Genomic DNA, 16,569 nt, shown 5'->3' on the forward strand with positions numbered 1-16,569 from the left:
CAACAGGTTATGTATATAATTCAAGAGACTTTGATGGCAAAGTGTGACCTCTCTGAGATTGTAGATCCTGCAAATTTGCAAGTTGTTCATAACTTAAAGATTGTTTGTGCAAAGTTTGGATATGGAATTCTCAGAAGGCAGCAGACAAGGAATAAACATGCTAAACAAAGAGTTCAGTGAGATGGTAAATGGTCTCCTCCACCTCTAGGAACTCTTAAGGTTAATACTAATGGGTCTTCTAGAGGGAATCAGGGACATGCTGGCATTGGGGGAGTTGGAAGGGATCACTTGGGTAATGTGAACTTCTTATTCTTAGAATATAAGGGCCACCAGACTAATAATTTCATGGAGGCTCTTGGTGTCTTATTAGCTCTTGAAAGAGGATGGGCCCTTGGCTAGAGAAAGATTATTTCCGAGTGTTATTCTCAAATAGTTAGAGATATGTTGAATAAACAGAAGATGAAGGATGTTGACTGGCATCTAGCTGTGGTGGGTAGACAGATTCTTAGTTTGAGAGATTCCCTGGAGTATGTGTCCTCCTGTTGTGATCTCCAGGAATGGAGCAAAGTTGTAGATTGTTTGGTCTATTGGGCCTCGGAAGGGCTAGTTGATTGGAATATTGGTGATTGGGGCCAGTTGCCTCAGGAGTATATTCGAGATCTTGAAAGTATTATTAGGGAGGATAAGATGGAGTAATTGTGACCCTTTGCAGGTTTGTTTTTGTTGCTGGTGATTATGTACCTCTATTCTTGAATTAATAATTTTTTACCCCTCAAAAAAAGAACAAAAAAACACTCCCACTCCTCACAAATAGTGGCTCAAATTGGAAAAAGATGGTCAATTAAAGTTGGACACCCAAATTTTTAATTCCTACACATTAGGAGTAATTAATGAGTTGACACAAAGCAATACTCTAATCTCCCACAACAAGAATGAAATGTTTGAAATTCAAACTTCAAAATTGCTACCTAAAAAAACTACCACATCAAAACTACCGCAACATTAATAAGCGAGAAAATATTATATAAAATATTTTTACCTAAATATTGCATTTATTCATGTACAACATAATTTACAAAAGCCTTAGAAATTAAATAATTAAATATTCTCATTTTAAATAGTTGAAGAGAATTGATTTTGATTGTGGATGCCTTTTGTTGGGACTCATTAATTTTGAGTCAAGTTTTTAGGCCCACTTCAAATTTTTGCTTTGCATCTCCAAATAAGTCAGTTTGAATTGCCTAGTTTGCGAGAGGGAAAAATGGAGCCGGTTGATTTTCAGAGGGTAAGGCTCGGGATTCATGTCCTACACCTTTGATTTGGCCTATTTAGTGATGTGCAAATTTCATAGTTCAATTTGGATAAGTTTGTGAGGTGCCCATTTTGAGGGGTGAGCTGAAAGTGCATTTTAGGCACAAATGCATATTTTATATAGTAGCCTACTTTGAGCGATTATATCTTTTGCCCTGTGGATCATGATGGATAAATTCAAAGTGGATTCAATTCTATGCATAAATGTGAGTCAGTCTGCAAAATTTCAAGTCTTGAAAAATCCATTTGCTCAAATTTTGAAGCCAAATCCGTTTGCAGTTTGTGTGTTTTTGCAAGCCCCTGTTTTGACAGCTAGTCGGAGCCTTGTTTCGCATAAGTGTATAAGTTGCCTCAGTAAGCGTCACATCATAATGTTTTTTCCTGGCTAATGTTGGTATAAATGATGAGCTACGTTTCGAATTTCAAGCCTCTGCCAATCCATTTGATCGGTTTTCAAAAGGGTTCATTTAGCCATCGTTTTCAGTCTTCCGTACTTTTAGTGCTATATCAGTTAATGTAGCCATTTTCATAAGCGTACCATTTGCATCCTGTCAGTATTGTGATCAAAATAAGAATCCAAAGATTTAATATGTACTTCAAGGTACTTGTGTTTCAAATTTGAGGGCCTACGGAGGTCATTTGGTATTTTTGAGAAAGGCGTCATGTGTTGCCAGAACGTTGACTTCGTCAGGTCCGCAGTGTCGACAAAGCCAGTTTGTCATTTTCGCTAATTAATATCTCTTCGTTCGGGACTTATCTTGAGAAACTATTTGGTAGAAGTCATCCTTGTATATCAGAGTACACGCCTATCAGATGACGAGCTCCAGAAAGGTGTTTTGATAAGTTTGAAAATTACATCTTCGTGATTAAATGTGAAAATGTGGTGTAATTGCCTGAAAGTCGCGAAACTCGGTTTAATGATCCGAAAACGATGTCGATCATTTCTAGAGGTGTGTTTAAGGTGTTTGAAGCATTTCGGAGGCCAATCGTTTGAAAACGAATTTTTTTTTAGTCAAACCCACTTTGGGGCTCGACCTAGCTCATGCCTGTGCCGTATTATTTTATTGGCGACTTTGGTCACTGAGAGATTTTAGAATATTATGAATGTGGATTGTGATCATGAGACATGTCAATAGAGTTCAAGAAGACTGTAGACCTTCAGGCAATTTCAGATTGGCGATTTTAATGTCAAGTTCTCCTTCAGCGACAGAGAAGAGATTTTAAAAATGTAAATGTGTTTGGAGTGTGACGTAATGAATGGAAAGGCACTCTTTGTAAAACTTTCAGCAAATGCCATTGGCACATTTAGCAAGCAAGCTAATCTCCTCTTTGTTGTTCATGGTGTTTCAAAGGGGATTAAATAAATTTCAGCTAATGTAGTTGGCATATGTCAGCTCCCTCTTCAACAAAATGGGGGAGATTCAAGTGGAAAACTCTCAGCAAATCCAATTAAATGGATTAGAATCTTCAAACAAAATGAAATTAGCAGTTGTAAATTCATCTTCAGCAATGCTCATGTGGTGAGTTGAAGTAACTACAGAGTTTTTCAAACAAATGTAATTAGAAATAAAGAGCAGCTCCACACCCTTGCCAGCATTCTAAACTCCACATGCCATAGCATGTCCCTCCCCTTTTCATGGTTTGTGAGCAGTGAGGTTGCAAAGGTTTTTGAAACTATTTGAAATTGCATCCTCCTCCCACGTGATGGCTGGAAAAGGGCAGCAACAGCTTTAACCAAGTGCAAGTGGCATTTTGAAGTCATTTTGCCCCTTCACATGGCATGTGAAATGCTAAAAATGTTTTAACAGATGCTATGGCAGATCACATGGCATTGAAAAGGGCTACCAAACTCACGTGGCATGTAAATAGTAGCAGTTAAACCATCAAGCTTCATGCAATGTATTTGGCAGGTGTAACATAGTTGCAAGAGAACGTGGTGTTTGAAGTGCTCCAGCAGTAGCTCCTCCCTAACCTACCCTCCCAAATCATCCTCCTAGCAGTCCACGTGAGGATTGGAGTTTGGGGTGTAGTAGAATGGACCTCCAGGAGAAACGTAGTTTCTCATCCCCCCCATTAAAAGATTTCAAACCAATGGTCTAATACCTTTTTCTCCTGCATTGAATTTAAAATATGATTTAGCAAATGAATTAGCTTCTGCATCAATCAAGAGTGCATTGCGATAGTGGGATGTGAAGGAAAATTGCCATGTGCATTCAAAGCAAGAGGCAGTTTTGTTCGTATCATCAAGGAAATAGGAGAACCTTCACCACAGGCACCATTAAGACTCAAAAACCTTCAGAAAGTGCAGTTTCTGGGCACATTGTTAATCCCACATTGGCTGGGCGATGATGTTTTTTGATATTTATAACCAAATCCACACACTAGTAATATGTCAAAGCCTTTGGGATTTTGATGGACGGTGCCTATGGGCACCCAAGGTGGGCCCATGTAGGCACACTTCCTGAGGCAAACAGGCAAATTTTGCAGAGAAGGGTCGGCTTAACTAGTGAGCAAGTCCGAGATGATCCGATGAAGCGCATTGATTTGCAAGCCGAAGTTTCTCGCCAGTTAAACCCTGCGAAATGGTGAAAAGGATTTCCGAAAATGCAGTGGGTTAAAGAATGTGCATGTTAGATGGAGATCAATGGCTTGCATTGCTTCGCGAAGGAAAGATGCACGCAATGCAGTGGGTTAAAGAACGTGCATGTTAGATGGAGATCAACGGCTCGCGCTACGTCGCGAAGGAAAGATGCATGTGAGATAGAGGCCGCAAAATGGTGAAAGGTGAAGTACAAAATGGTGAGAGCTAGTTGGCGATGATGTGGTAGGTACAGTCAGGCATCCAGCAGGTAGGTCTCATCCAGTGGTGGTGATGTCGCGCACAGATGGTGACAGGTGGACAGACAAGTGGCGGTGATGTAGCGGACATGTGGTGGAGTGATGAGGTGTCATCCGAGGTGGCACCCAGTGGACCCCATCAACCAATTAGGTCTTGCCACGTGGCAAAGTGTTAGGGCACAATCAGAACAAAAATCAAAATTAAAATCAGTTAATTACATAGTGCAAACTATATCAAATAAATGAAAAATTTAAATGATGTGCACAAATGGGGAATTAATTCACCTAGGGCTGTATTTTTTGCCAGAATATGAAGTATTATATGTTTCCGGAAAGCTCTTGGAATGAGGAATCCAATTATGGAGTTTGTTTCAACAAAGCTTAGATTTTTTGAGAGCAGTTTCCACAGGAATGAAATTTAGTTAGAGAGGAGACACTTGGCAATTTCAGTTTCAGATTTGATTTTCTTCCCTCTCCTTCTTATTCCCAATTCTTCTCATTTGTAGGGGTTCTAGTTTTGGAGAGATTTTTTCCAAGGGAGAAATCTAAAATTGTAGGTTCCAGTGATGGCATCTTTTTATCAATGCAAATGACAGTGTGTTCTTCTATGATTTCAGGGTTGTCATTATTGTAGGTTTTGTTTCAGTTTGCAAGTTCACACATATGCAAGGCATGTGTGAGTTTCCATGAAATTGTCTCCAAAATGTACTCAAATTCATATAATTTCATATTATCAAGGATAATTTGAGTTGTCTCTTTTAGATTCCTCTAAGAGTGTAATGTTATCTTTTGGGTATTCTTCAAGGAAGGATTTAAATCCTAAAACCCAACATTAATGAATTTGAATGCATATTGGATATACATATATAAGTATAGTTTTGTGACAAAGCAGAGGATTGTATTAATGTAAGGCATTGATACATGAAAATTTAATGTTGAAAAGAACTTGCATGTAAGATTTCTCTTCCAGTTTTATGCATGACTTTGTGGCCTGGATAAGGCACTGATCTCTTGTAATATTGAAAGGTTGTCAGAACACCATTTAAAAATCCAAAATCAGAATATCTTTTATATTTTATGTTATGTGGAAGTGTCCCTCCATCTCATGATTCAAAAATGTTGAGTTGCAAGTGTGGATCTAGCCCGTCTGCAGTTACCTCTTAGTTTTTGAACCTTTTGAGATCCATCTACTTTTGATTGATGCAGTCTTGTGTAATAGATTTGATTAAACACATCAAAGGTATACCCGCCTAGGTTTTGCAGAGCCTGAAGAGTAGAAGGATTCATATCCTTGTCATGTTGTCCAAGCCCTAAGGTTCTTCACAGATTGAATTGGCTACTTCATAAATCAATTGCAGGTATACTTGGGTTATCACTTTTGGTGAACAACAAAAATGGTGACTTTGCTGGGGAGTAAATGAACTGTCAAGAGCCTCTAGTTAAGAAAGAATTAATTCATATAAGGTTGATATTATCCCATCTGAGTCACCACAACAAAAATGGCGACTCTGATGAGGAATTAATGGACTTGCATGTTTGATTGATGAGGTCAGAAGTTGAATGTATCCTTCATTCTATCAATTTCATATCCATCCAGTCTGTCCATTGTGTATGCACAGAGTGTGAAAGTGAATTTATGAGTTAGAAAATGCTCCTTGTACTGGATCTGCAGAATGATATGTGTTTCATATCATATTTTATGAAGGAGTAATAGTGAATTTATATTGTTGAGAGTTGTAAGAAGTTCTTGCAACTATGTGTGATTTTTTCCCCAATTCCTTATTGGGTGGTGACTCTGTGGTTCATACCAGTATTAAATAGCCTAGAAGAGTGTTGATTGCAGCAAGATTGAAAGACAAACAGGGAATTAAATAAGTGTTGGATGGTGTTCTGCTGTTCAAAATATCCTCTATGCAAGAGGTGACGACTCTGATGTAAAAGACAGTGCTAAAGTGTGAAGTAAATCTCCAGATCTACAAGTCTTACAGCTGCAAATCTCCAGATCTACAAGTCTTACAGCTACAAATCTCCAGGTATTTTCAAAGGTTTCAAATGCAATGAAGTTTGTTCTAAAATTCTGAATGTGTAATGTAGTTTTCCCATTAAGTGAACAACACTAATAAAGAGGGAAAGAGAGGATTTCGAGTTAGTTTGCATATCTATTCTACTAAAATATCCAGAGTATATGTTCTTCTATTATAGTATGCAAATTTAGGAAAGATTTGTGTCAAGCAGTGTTATGAATAGATCAGTATGAGGATATGTGCTTGAAGTTTTTTATCCTAGATTGTATAATCATTTGTGGGAGTAGGAAGAAATGAGTTGTGAAGTTTTTCAACCCCAATCTTATCCACATATGACCATCCCTAGTAAACCAGAACAACCATGTAATAGGAAGAGTTTCAGTATGAAGTATTATGCTGCTCTAAACTTTGAAGGTATTTCGGGTTACCCAAATCCCATACCCACAGAAATCAAAAAGTATTTGCCTATATTCAGTGGGAAAAAATCAGAATTAGCATGTCAACATGTTAAAAGAGTTTCAGATTTGATAGGAGAATTTGAAATTTATCAGGAAGATGTATGCATGAAATTGTTTGTTCAATCATTGAAAGAGGATGCAAGAGATTGGTTCTCTTTTTTGCCAGTGAACTCTATTACCTCATGGGAAGAATTGATTTCAGATTTCATGGATCAATTTGATGAGAAGGTGAGTGATTATGACTTGTTGAAAGAATTCACTTATATACAAATCAGGGAAGATGAATTGGTACCCACATTTAACATTAGATTTTCACAAGCATTGACTAAAATTTCCAGAAAGTATAAGTTTGATGATATGGTATGTCTGGATATTTATATGAATGCTTTTGGTAAGAAGATGGGTTTCCTATTGAGAAACAAAGAACCTAAAACCTTGTATGAAGCTTTTAACATAGCTAGGGACATCAAAAATAATTTGAAATTTGAGATAGCCAAGAGATTAGTGTCTGCTGTTGTTTCTTATCAAAGCACCTTCAATGGTGAAATACCATGTGAAGTTGAGCAAATCATTCCTTGTCTAGGTGCATCAAGCTCTGCAGTTCCGAATGGTTTTGTTGATGCATGTGTTTCAGATTTAAACGAGAGTCAAGAACCTCTGTTGTTAATGCCAGTTGTCTCTCATAGTAATGATGGAATGATTAGTGGGAAGTGTTGTGAAAATGTTGATACAAAGGTAGATATATATAAGGGATATGTACCATTTGATTTGTATGCCGATTATGCTGATTATGTGGCTGCCAACTACCAAGTGAATCATGCATCTCTCCAGGATAATATTAATGAAAATAATGATGGTGATGACCATCAATCTTTACATACTGCTGATGTAGTTGATGTTGAAATTTCAAATACAAAGGGATTACTAAGTGTTGCTATTTGTGCAAGTGAAAATGTGCAATATGATGAAAATCAGAATTATTTAGTGCAAACAATAGTTGATCCTCACTTAAACGCTGATAATGTCACTTGTCTTGAGGATGAAGTAAAAGTATTTTCAGATTTCACTTCTTGTAATCATGTTGATGATCTTTCTATTTTGAAAGATATTCACAATGTTAATTCAAAAAATTTCAAGGGTGCACATGATTGCAATGAAAATATAGCACACATGGATGGACATTTTTTTACGGAATCTCAAATGGAACAGCAAAGTGCAATGCAAGTCCAGAAGATTGCAGAACTTAAGAAAGCTCTTGAAGTTATGGACAAGAAGGTTCAAATGTTGGAGAGCCTTCGAGCTATTGATGAAGACCTTCTGCAATGTAGTGAAGAGGATTCTTCAAAAAAGGACTGTGAATTGAATGCTTGTATACTTGATGAACATGATGATCTAACAGGTGGTTTTATGATAGAAAATTTTAGTGAACATGCTGAAAACTCATCTGATGAAGTAAATGGCAGCGATGTTCATTTTCAGTCTTTGGCTAATGACGAGTGTTCTCTTGGTGAAGAAGATCAATTGTGGCAAGATAAGTATGATTATCTTGATTTTCAGAATGATGGTCAAAGGATGAAATCTTACAGTTGTGAAACATGGAACACTGAGGATTGTTCCAACCAACTTTCATTTTCTTCTTTGTCTGATGAAGATGATCATGATGATCAGATGGATGGTGTCTTTAGCAATTTTACTAATGCTTTATTCAATGCTGATATAGATACGGACCAGTCACTTCAGTGTCATAATGTTCATAAGGGGATTCTTCATTTTGTTTCTAACCCTTTGTATGAAGAAATAACTGATCAGCTAGATGTTGTAAATGGTAAACCAGTCCATAATACTGATGAAATTCTGAACAACAATAGCATGGGTTGTAAAAATTTACTTCATGATGAAGGTAAGAGGCATGGGTTATGTGATGATCATTTAAAACCACAAATGAAAGTGTTTCAGGTGGATATAAGTTTGGATGAAAAAGATTCAGCTGAGGATTTGCTTTAGCCAGAGGTATGCATTCTTTTCCATGAATGGGATGTTGAGAATGCGGAGGTTTTCAGTTTGATAAACATGGAGAGTATGGACTGTGATCAGCATAGTGAAGTATCACATCCGGATTGTAATGTTCATGTTCCTTGTTTGCTTCAGTTGGTTAGTAGTGCCCCTCATTCTATAAATTTAAATGGTAATAAGGTGAGTGCTAATAGGAATTGCAATGTTGAAAATGAATGTTTTACTTTTGAAGTTCAACATGATGATGTCCTTGCAAATGATAGAGTTGAGTGGGATAGTGAAGTGTATGGAAGCTTGTGGGAAGGCCTTTATGGTGAATTGTCTCATGTTTTTACTTGTGTTGAAGTAGTGTGTGAAAGTTTAGAATCAGACAAGAGGTAAGCACACTAGTTGTTTCAGTAATGAGACAAAAGAGGTTGGTTATAAAAGTTATGCTTATTTTTTATTGAAAGGTGCCTTTGTTTGGATCATAACATCAGGTGATAAGAATCAGATTTTTGACAGAGGTAAATGCTAAGATTGTTTGAGCAGCTTATGATTCAGTTATAAGAATGTTTGTATATTTTGTATAGTTGCTTTGCTTCAGTTGTGTGGTTTTCAATAAAGTGCTCTGCTGTTTGGGTTGAATAAGCAGCGCTTTGTTTTTGAGAAGAGAAGGGATGTATTCCGTTTTGGGTGGTCTGCTTAACCATTGATTCTAAATTCTTATGTTGATCTTGCAATCAACCATCCCCAGTCAGAGCCACTGTTGGGACTCATTAATTTTGAGTCAATTTTTGAGGCCCACTTCAAATTTTTGCTTTGCATCTCCAAATAAGTTAGTTTGAATGGCCTAGTTTGTGAGAGGGCAAAATGGAGCTGGTTGATTTTTAGAGGGTAAGGCTCAGGATTCATGTCCTACACCTTTCATTTGGCCTATTCAGTGATGTGCAACTTTCAGAATTCAATTTGGATAAGTTTGTGAGGTGCCCATTTTGAGGGGTGAGTTGAAAGTGCATTTTAGGCACAAATGCAGATTTTATAGAGTAGCCTACTTTGAACGATTATATCTTTTTCCCTATTGATCATCATGGAGAAATTCAAAGTGGATTCAATTATATGCATAAACGTGAGTCAGTTTGCAAAATTTCAAGTCTTGATGAATCTATTTGCTCAGTTTCTGAAGCCAAATCCGTTTGTAGTTTGTGTGTTTTGGCAAGTCCTTGTTTCGACAGCTAGTCAGAGCCTTATTTCGCAAAGTGTAAAAGTTGCCTCAGTAAGTGTCACATCATAATGTTTGTTCCGGGATAATGTTGGTATAAATGATGAGCTACGTTTCAAATTTAAAGCCTTTGCCAATCCGTTTGATCGGTTTTCAAAAGGGTTCATTTAGCCATCGTTTTCAGTCTTCCATACTTCCAGTGCTATATCAGTTAATGTAGCCATTTTCATAAGCACACCGTTTGCATCTTGTCAGTCTTGTGATTGAACTAAGAATCCAAAGATTTAATATGTACTTCAAGGTACCTGTGTTTCAAATTTGAGGGCCTACGGAGGTCGTTTGGTATTTTTGAGAAAGGCATCATGTGTTGCCAGAACATTGACTTCGTCAGGTTCGCAGTGTCGACAAAGCCAGTTTGTCATTTTCACCGATTAATATCTCTTCACTCGGGACTCGTCTTGAGAAACCATTTGGTAGAAGTCATCCTTATATATCAGAGTACACACCTGTCAGACGACAAGCTCCAGAAAGGTGTTTTGACAGGTTTGAAAATTACGTCTTCACGATTAAATGCGAAAATGTGGTGTAATTGTCTAAAAGTCACGAAACTCAATTTAATAATCCGAAAATGATGCTGATCATTTCGAGAGGTGTGTTTAAGGTGTTTGAAGCATTTCAGAGGCCAGTCATTTGAAAACGAAAACTTTTTTAGTCGGAGCCACTTTGGAGCCCGACCTAGCTCATGCCTGTGCCATAGCATGTCCCTCCCCTTTTCGTGGTCTGTGAGTAGTGAGGTTGCAGAGGTTTTTGAAACTATTTGAAATTGCATCCTCCTCCCACATGATGGCTGGAAAAGGGCAGAAGCAGCTTTAACCAAGTGCAAGTGGCATTTTGAAGTCATTTTGCCCCTTCACATGGCATGTGAAATGCTAAAAACATTTTAACAGATGCTATGGCAGATCACGTGGCGTGTAAACAGCAACAGTTAAACCATCAAGCTTCATGCAATGTATTTGGCAAGTGTAACATAGTTGCAAGAGAACGTGTTGTTTGAAGTGCTCCAACAGTAGCTCCTCCCTAACCTGCCCTCCCAAATCATCCTCCCAGCAGTCCACGTGAGGATTGGAGTTTGGGGTATAGCAGAATGGACCTCTAGGAAAAACGTGGTTTCTCATCCCCCCCATTAAAAGCTTTCAAACCAATGGTCTAATACCTTTTTCTCCTACATTGAATTTAAAATATGATTTATCAAATGAATTAGCTTCTGCATCAATCGACAGTGCATTGTGATTGTGGGATGTGAAGGAAAATTGCCATGTGCATTCAAAGCAAGAGGCAGTTTTGTTCGTATCATCAAGGAAATAGAAGAACCTTCACCATATGTGCCATTAAGACTCAAAAACCTTCAGAAAGTGCAGTTTCTGGGCATGTTGTTAATCCCACATTGGCTGGGCGATGATGTTTTATGATATTTATAACCAAATCCACACACTAGTAATATGTCGAAGCCTCTGGGCTTTTGACGGACGGTGCCTATGTGTGCCCAAGGTGGGCCCATGCATAGGCACCGATCTTGAGGTGACGGAGGAGGTGACTAAGCGGCAACCAGGTGGACCCCACGTAGGCATGCTTCTCAAGACAAAAAGTCAAATTTTGTAGAGAAGGGTCGGCTTAACTAGTGAGCAAGTCTGAGATGATCTGACGAAGCATGTTGATTTGCAGGCCGAAGTTGCTCTCCAGTTAAACCCTGCGAAATGGCGAAAAGGATTTCCAAAAATGCAGTGGGTTAAAGAATGTGCATGTTAGATGGAGATCAATGGCTCGGGTTGCTTTGCAAAGGAAAGATGCACGCGAGATAGAGGTCGTGAAATGGTGAATGGTGAAGTACAAAATGGTGAGAGCTAGGTGGTGATGATGTGGCAGGCATAGTCAGGTGTCCATCAAGTAGGTCTCGTCTAGTGGCGGTGATGTGGCGCATAGATGGCGACAGGTGGATAGACAAGTGGCGATGATTTAGCGGACACGTGACAGAGTGACAAGGTGTCATCCGAGGTGGCGCCCAGTGGACCCCATCGACTAATTAGGTCCCACCACGTGGCAAAGTGTCAGGGCACAATCAGAGCAAAAATCAAAATTAAAATCAGTTAATTACATGGTGCAAACTATATCAAATAAATGAAAAATTTAAATGATGTGCACAAATGGGGAATTAATTCACCCAGGGCTGTATGTTTGGTCAAAATATGAAGTATTATATGTTTCCGGAAAGCTCTCAGAATGTGGAATCCAATTATGGAGTTTGTTTTAACAAAGATCAGATTTTTCAAGAGAAGTTTCCACGGGAGTGAAATTCAGTTAGAGAGGAGACACTTGGCAATTTTAGTTGCAGATTTGATTTTTTTCCCTCTCCTTCTTATTCCCAATTCTTCTCATTTGTAGGGGTTCCAGTTTTGGAGAGATTTTCTGCAAGGGAGAAATCCAAAATTGTAGGTTCCAGTGATGGCATCTTTTTATCAATGCAAATGACAGTGTGTTCTTCTATGATTTTAGGGTTGTCTTTACTGTAGGTTTTGTTTTAGTTTGTAGGTTCACACATATGCAAGGTATGTGTGAGTTTCCATGAAATTGTCTCCAAAATGTACTCAGATTCATATAATTTCATATTATTAAGGATAATTTGAGTTGTCTCTTTTAGATTCCTCTAAGAGTGTAATGTTGTCTTTTGGGTATTCTTCAAGGAAGGATTTAAATCCTAAAACCCAGCATTAATGATTTTGAATGCATATTGGATATACATATATAAGTATAGTTTTGTGATAGAGAAGAGGATTTTATTAATGTAAGGCATTGATACATGAAAATTTAATGTTGAAAAGAACTTGCATCTGAGATTTCTCTTCCAGTTTTATGCATGACTCTGTGGCCTAGATAAGGCACTGATCTCTTGTAATATTGAAAGGTTGTCAGAACACCATTTAAAAATCCAAAATTAGAATATCTTTTATATTTTATGTTATGTGGAAGTGTCCCTCCATCTCATGATTCAAAAATGTTGAGTTGCAAGTGTGGATCTAGCCCGTCTGCAGTTACCTCTTAGTTTTTGAACCTTTTGAGATCCATCTGCTTTTGATTGATGCAGTCTTGTGTGTAATAGATTTGAATAAACGTATCAAAGGTATACCCGCCTAGGTTTTGCAGAGCCTAAAGAGTAGAAGGATTCATATCCTTTTCATGTTGTCCAAGCCCTAAGGTTCTTCACAGATTGAATTGGCTACTTCATAGATCAATTGTAGGTATACTTGGGTTTTCACTTTTGGTGAACAACACCTTTTATGATCTATAACATTGTATTAAGTAACCAAAGTAGCATATAGGTTTTATAACATTCTCAACAACAACATCCCACAGATCTCAATCTATTAAAATATCCTTCATCTCCAGTTTCCATATCTCAAAATTGTGACCAAATGATTGTTAGACAACTTAAATAACCAAAGGACAACTGAGAGGGGGGGTGAATTAGTTGTCACCATATTATAGAACTTTAAGCATTCAAAACCTTATTACCGGAATACATAAACTCAATACCGGAATGCATAAACCAAATACCAGAATAAATGATATAGAAATTAGACATAAACATTAATCACTGAACAATTACCATTCATCCAAAACACATGACACCAAGATTTGTACGTGGAAAACCCAGTAAAGGGAAAAACCACAGTGGGAAGCCTACCCACAGTCAGATAATAGTTTTGCAGTAAGTATGTGATTACGATATGAGGGGCCTGAACATGTAGGAAGCCCAACAGCCTAGAGAACACTGCTCAACACAAAAGGAGCCTCACTGACTAGAAAATAAATTCAGACTACAATCCAGAATGAAGATTGAATTGCAAGTATAGCATCTCCTATGCCTGAGTACAATTCTAGTTAAGCTCAATACTAGATGCCTTAAACCTCTCTTACCAACCCAATTCAATCACCTATGAATGACCAAAACCTCTACATATGATTACAACATTATTTGCACATAGATAAACTTATAACCCACATACCATGATCTACAAAGAGATCTTACATCATATTTATATCAACCTGAGACCTAAACAATTAGATCAGCCACCTAAAAGATAATACAATAAATTCATAACATAAACCCACAATCCAATGATCAACCAAGTTGGCTTAGGAGGGCTTAGACCAAAAACAATGTAAACCAATCATGAAATCTTGTCGATAATGCATCAGGAACATCCTCCAACGTGTTACATAAGCTGGTCCATAACCTAGATAACACCAGACCCAAAATAGGTCACCATAAGTCAAATCCAATAGCACCAAAGAACTGGAACATGAAGAAGATAACCAATAACATCTTGAAAGCCATCTAGAAGCTGCACCAACACCACTTATCACGTGCATCAAAAGATCTTCAACAAAGCTCTATCGGTAAAACCCTTACCAATGACCAAAAGGCTTACTAGAACAAATGATAGCTCCTGAGTCATCAAATACCTAACCAATTGATCGTGATACATATCAGAATAGCATGAATGATAGATCCAAATGAATTCCACAAACCAAAGCATACCGAATCATACTGGATTAATATCATAAACCAACCACTCTACTGAAACCCACCGGAAACTAGTAAACAACCAAAATCATAGACTTGTACCTAGTAGGATTTATGGGTGTAGATGCATCATTCTTTGTCAATTTCTCACTTGTAACCATCAGAGTACTAACTCGTTTAAAATTTTCCAGCCCAAATTTCTTCAACAACTCTCTAGCATACTTAGTTTGATAGATGAAAAAACCTTTGTTAGTTTGAGTAATCTATAAACCTAAGAAAAATTTCATCTCCCCAATCATAGACATCTCAAATTTATTCTTCATATTGTTAGAGAATTCCATACACAACTTATCTTCACCTCCAAAAATGATATCATCAACAAAGACCTCAATAATCGATATGCCATCGTCAGTGATCTTATAGTATAAAGTATTGTTAGTATTACCTTTAGTGAAACCAAGCTTCAAAAGATATTTATCCAGTCTTGCATACCAGGCTCTAGGGGCTTGTTTCAATCCATATAAAGCTTTCTTTAACCTACAAACCATGTTTTTGTCATCTGAAAGTGAAAATCCATCAAGTTTCTCAATATAAACTTCCTCTTCAAGATCTCCATTCAGAAATGCATGCTTAGCATCCATCTGATAAACCTTGTAGTTCTTATGTGCAACATAAGCAAGAAATTATCTCACAACTTCAATCCTAGCTACCGGTGCAAAAGTCTCATCATAATCAATTCCTTCCTTTTGAGAATATCCTTTACAAACCAAACTAGCTTTATTCCTCACAACTTGTCCATCTTCATTCAATTTATTCCTAAAAACCCATTTAGTTCCAATAACATTCTTATTTTTAGGCTAGGGAACTAAAGTCCATGTGTTATTCTTTTATATCTGATCTAATTCTTCTTACATAGCTTTCATCCAACATTCATCTTTACATGCTTCAATTACCAATGTCGGTTCAACTTGAGAAATAAAACATACCTCATTAGCTAGCGACCTTCTTCTTCAACAACTCTCTAGCATACTTAGTTTGATAGATGAAAATACCTTTGTCAGTTTGAGTAATCTATAAACCTAAGAAAAATTTCATCTCCCCAATCATAGACATCTCAAATTTATTCTTCATATTGTTAGAGAATTCCATACACAACTTATCTTCACCTCCAAAAATGATATCATCAACAAAGACCTCAATAATCGATATGCCATCATCAGTGATCTTATAATATAAATTACTGTCAACATTACCTTTAGTGAAATCAAGATTCAAAAGATATTTATCCAGTCTTGCATACCAAGCTCTAGGGGTTTGTATCAAACCATATAAAGTTTTCTTTAACTTGCAAACCGTGTTTTTGTCATTTGAAAGTGAAAATCCATTAGGTTGTTCAATATATACTTCCTCTTCAAGATATCCATTAAAAAATGCACACTTAACATCCATCTGATAAACCTTGTAGTTCTTATGTGCAACATAAGCAAGAAATAATCTCATATCTTCAATCCTAGCTACTGGTGCAAAGGTTTCACCAAATCAATTCCTTCCTTATGAGAATATCCTTTACAAACCAATCTAGTTTTATTCCTCATAAATTGTCCATCCTCATTCAATTTATTCCTAAAAACCCATTTAGTTACAATAACATTCTTATTTTTAGGTCGGGAAACTAAATTCTACGTGTTATTCTTTTCTATTTGATCTAATTATTCTTCCATAGCTTTCATCCAACTTTCATATTTACAAGCTTCAATTACTAATGCTGGTTCAACTTCAGAAATTAAACATACCTCATCATCTACCAACCTTCTTCTTGTCATCACTCCTTTGCTTTTATCTCCAATGCTCTGATCTTCTAAATGATTCAACCTTACATACCTAGGTCTCTTCTGATTTTCCGTTCCTCTATCCTGATCTGTAGTTACGGTTGAATTTTCTGATATTGTCGAAGTAACTGGTTCAACATTTTGTTCTAGTGTAGGTGCTACCAGTTTAGCTATGATCATTTCCACTATCGGTTCTCCCTCATAAGTTATGTTTTGACTTCTATTCTGCTCATCCACTTTGGAATTTGTGCTCTTCACAATTCTCTGCAATCTTTTGTTATAACATCTATATGATTTTATTTCATTACAATAA

This window comes from Cryptomeria japonica, chromosome 11 (genome assembly GCF_030272615.1).
Source record: "Cryptomeria japonica chromosome 11, Sugi_1.0, whole genome shotgun sequence".
Classification (NCBI taxonomy): domain Eukaryota; kingdom Viridiplantae; phylum Streptophyta; class Pinopsida; order Cupressales; family Cupressaceae; genus Cryptomeria; species Cryptomeria japonica.